Source organism: Limulus polyphemus, unplaced genomic scaffold (genome assembly GCF_000517525.1).
Source record: "Limulus polyphemus unplaced genomic scaffold, Limulus_polyphemus-2.1.2 Scaffold3746, whole genome shotgun sequence".
Lineage (NCBI taxonomy): Eukaryota > Metazoa > Arthropoda > Merostomata > Xiphosura > Limulidae > Limulus > Limulus polyphemus.
Window position 1 is genome coordinate 21,965 of NW_013669356.1, and position 4,686 is coordinate 26,650.

Genomic DNA, 4,686 nt, shown 5'->3' on the forward strand with positions numbered 1-4,686 from the left:
TTACCAATGAATAGTGGGATTGACCATCACATTATAATGCCCCCATGGCTGAAAGGGTAAGCATATTTGGTGAGACACAGATTCAAACCTGCAACCCTCAGATCACCCTAACCACCTGGCCATGCCAGGCCTTGTTGTATAAGGAGAGGGTAAGGTTTTTGAAAATGTCTTCTCTTGATAAAATAAGAGTCAGAAGGAACTGATTGAGGTGCTTAAGACAAGACCTAGTAAAACCTGGAACCACACCAAATGCTTACTCTTTCTTCTGTCTGCATATACAACATAAAATTATTGTGAAATCACATTTTATATATTCATAATTCATAAGAATGTTGCCAGAACCACACAAAATGTGCCTGGACGGGCCATTTAATCAACTCCAATCACCTTAAAAACCACACCAAATGCTTTCACTTGCTTCTGTCTGCATAATAAACTTATTGTGAAATTACATTTTATATTTCATAATTCCTTGAAATGTTGCCAGAACAACACAAACTTGCTTGGAAGGGCCATTTGGTAAAATTTGATTGTATTAAAAACCACACAAAATGCTCTCTCTTGCTTCTATCCACACAGACAACATAATTATTGTGAAATCATATTTCATAAGAATGTTGCCAGAAATACACAAATGTGCCCAGACAGGTAGCTAAAACATGTCTGTTCATCTCCTAACCAATTTCATGTCATTACTCATTCCATACACATCAAAAAGAATTATTCATCTATGGCTTTTCAATTTATTATTAATAAGTAAAAATGTTACTGGATCAACACAAGTGTCTGGACAAGGTGCTAAAATGAGTTTGTTTGTCTCCTAACCTATTTCATGTCATTACTCATTCCCAAATGTATACATACGAGCTTTATTAAACAGTTTTGCTAAAAGTAACATGTTTTCTTATGCTACATTACCCTTTTGTTTGTCTACTGTGGTTGCAAATTCATCAAATAGTCTTTGCAGAGAAAAGGTAAAAATCAGATGAGCAATGGCCCATGGGTCATAAAAAGAAAATGGCCGAGGACTATGTTTCTAAATGTAAAAAAAAAAGTCTTTGAAATTTTCAATAGAAAAAAGTGTTACTGTGTATTAATTTTGAAATGACTTCTTATGTTAAGATTTATTGAACAATTGAGGTAATAATATATTAAGCATTCACTGAAGCTAATTCATTTACCAATTATTCCAGAGATAATGGTCTTTTGTTGTGCATTTACCACTTTCCTACCATCTTGTGAAATGAAAAATAAACCCCCAAATATCCCAGAAATTTTAAACAAAAATAAAAACCTAAAACGAAAAACTCTACCAATAATACACGATAGAGTTAAGGAAGTTTTGAATTCCCTGATACCTTGAAGTGTGTTATTGCTCTTATAAAACAATTACAAAATATAAACATTTTATTGCAGATGTATGAGGTGAGGATAATCCACAAGAAATACATGTGGTACTGGAGCTGTGTTTGACATGCTGATGGGTTACTGCAATGTATTTACAATGTACTACTTCCAGATTTAGTTTCAAAGTGCTACTACTAAGTCTCCATTGGTAACAGAATCAATGGTAGAGTAGTGCATCAATACTAGCAAATGAAAGGAAAACCACATGGCAAAATCAATGAAAGTAGAGTACATGGTCGCGTGTTAATGAATTACAGGATAAATGCAGGAATGAAAATATTTACTAAAAACTGATCAAAATAGCTTGGAAAATAAAAGTGGCTAACAGAAAGTTGAATGTCCCACTGTTTCAAATGCTACATTGAACATGTAACTGAACTAATAATTTCCTAAAATTTTATGTTGATAGTTACCGTAATACATTCAGGAATTCATACAGTTTCAAACTGTAACTTATTTGATGTAGTGTTTCAACACTGAACAGCATAGAACTTGACTGTGTGATCAAAAGTAACAAATTTTTATGCAATAGACTATGGAATACTTTCATCAAATCTCATTGCTCATGTAACTACAATCTAATCAAATTTACACCTTTTGTGATTTTCAGGATACTTTGTGTTCATCCTGAAAAATGTTTACTTATATATAATAAAAAAAAAAGAAAAAAAGAAAGAAATCTGCTATAATTATTATACTTGTTACCATTTCAGCTGTAGCTAAAGATTAATAGTTTGATATCATTTTCAAGTTGATCAGAATTGTTTTAATGGCTTATTTGACAAATTTTACCTTGGTTTGGTTTTTCACTTATTTCCCCATCACCGGAACTTTTATGTTGGTCCTGCAACATTTTTTTATTACTTATGAAAATATGAATTATGCTTTCAGAATAATTTTATGGTTTCTAATCAAACAGAAGTATGAGAAAGCATTTGGCACAGTTTTTAAGGCATTTAGAGTATATTAAATGGTCCTTCCAGGCAAATTTATGTTGTTCCAGAAACATTTCAATGAATTATGAAACTATGAATTAAGCTTTCACAATAATTGTATGGTTTCTATATGGACAGAACTTACAAAAAAGCATTTGATGTGGTTTTTAAGGTAATTGGAGTAGATTAAATGGCCCATCCGGGCACTTATTTAAGGTTCTGACAACATTTTTATAAATTATGAAAATATGAATTACAATTCCACAATAATTTTATGTTGTCTATGCTGACAGAAGTTTGAGAAAGCATTTATGCAGTTGTTAAGGCAATCAGAATTGATTAAATGGACTGTCCAGCATATTTTTCATTGTTCCGGCTTTCACATATTCCCATTTAAGACTGTTAAGGGAATTGATAGTATCATCTTTTTTATACTTAATGATAAGAATAACAGAATTAGGATAAACAAATATGAATTTTGGTATGGTAGGCGACACTTTCAGCTAAGACAGTTTTATTTCTCCAACAGGGTGGTTGGCCTCTGGAATGGGTTGCCTTTATATATGACAGAAGCAGTAATTTTAGAGGAAGTTTGATAAATATTTGAATGATGAGAGCTGGTTTAGAGTGTTTTTTTTTTGTTTTTTTTTTACAGTAGTTTAGTGGATAGAATAACCTGGAACTACAAAGTTGATGGGAGCCAACGTATATTTTGTTGTCCGTGAATTTTGTTATGTAACATCTTTCTCAGTTAAATCTCCTCTATCCATCTTAAAAAGTTACAACTCCGCCCTAGTTTACTTTAGTTACCTTCAACTAAACCCAACTTAATAATGTAACTTAACAATTTGTTGTTTAGGGTTAATTTAATACAATTAATAGTATTAGTATAGTATTACTAATACTAAAATAATAGTAATACTACTACTAGTAATTTTCTAAATCTCACTCTCAATTATAATACATACTTTTATATATTCGGAGTAATATCACCTATTTATGCAAAAATAAAAATTTATGACATTACAAAACATCACACGAGTTTCTATATCAGAACAACAGTCACCATATCAAAACCAACACACAAGTTGCCATCTGTGAAAGATTAAGTTTGGTTGTAAATATGATTGGTGTAAGAGGCCGTTAAATTATTATAAAGAATTCTCCCTACCCTCTCAAAAAACAAACAAACAAAAAAAAACATAAAAGAATAGACAAAATCAAAACGATATGCGGTATATGTGAGAATTATTTTCACATTATCTCTAACTATACATCAAATATAGTTCAATTAAGGTAACATCAGATTAAAAAAAAAGTATCGAAATGGAATTCGAAAACCAGGGTGTAGCATGAAGACGCACAAATAGAAGAACAATATGGACACAATGTGACCATAGTTTACTACAAGCGACTTTAGATATTTTATGAATTAAAGCACCATTTCCTTAACTTTTGTTGTAAAATACCTCAAGATATAAATTGGTGTCAAATACCAAAATTACTGCTAATAAAAGTTCTGGTTAGGGCGCTTGACTCCCAATCTGAGGGTTGCAGGTTCGAATCCCTGTCCCACCAAATATGCTCGCCCTTTTAGCCGTGGGGGCGTTATAAAGAGACCATTAATACCACTATTTGTTGTTAAAAGAGTAGCCCAAGATTTGGCAGTGAGTGGTGATAACTAGTTGCTTTCCCTCTAGTCTTTCACTGCTGAATTAGGGACGGCTAGCGCAGATAGTTGTCGTGTAGCTTTGCGTGAAATTCAAAACAAAATAAAAGTCCACCCCTCTTCCCATTAGGGTATTGATAAAATTAAAATCAAACCCCAGAGGGAAAAATGCTATATTAATAAACTGTATTTTTTATTATTTCCACATCAATGTTTTGATTATTGCAAGTTTTTCCCTCTCAACATCTGAAGTAGATTGTATGTTTTTGGAAACCATGACTTAGTGTTACAAATTCACTTAAGATTTTTAGAAACAAAATGAAATAATTTGTAAGGAATACCAACTTCTTTTTCAATTTATAGTCAAGGAATTATTGTATCGGTCTTTAATATGAAGTCTATAGACTCAACGATTGTCCAGAAAAAGTACTTTTATTGTTATAGACCATGGTTGTAGGATATGCATCATTATTACAAAGAAACTACTTTTATCACACTAGTTAAGTATATGCTACTGTATTCCGATGGGCGTAACCAAAACACCATTAAGTTTTTGAGTCTTGGCGCATCATAAATACAAATTAAATCTTAATCGAGACAATGGATCTTAATATTGTTGCGTCAGCGAGTCACGTGACCACTGTGGCGCCCTCTAGTTTCTAGAACTATCTTGTT

General features: G+C 32.1%; 1 protein-coding gene across 2 annotated transcripts in view; it reads right to left on the reverse strand.

The window, feature by feature from the left end:
• Positions 1-3,455, reverse strand: part of LOC106469963 (N-alpha-acetyltransferase 38, NatC auxiliary subunit-like) — a 13,507-nt gene extending 10,052 nt beyond the window's left edge. The window contains exon 1 of one of the 2 annotated variants that reach the window (XM_013930483.2): positions 3,311-3,455. The gene's annotated coding sequence lies outside the window, so the exon portion shown is untranslated. Of the gene's footprint in view, positions 1-918; positions 1,031-3,310 lie in introns of those variants that run through there. The other variant, XM_022398527.1, reaches the window with a different exon arrangement.
• Between the last annotated feature and the right edge of the window lie 1,231 nt (positions 3,456-4,686).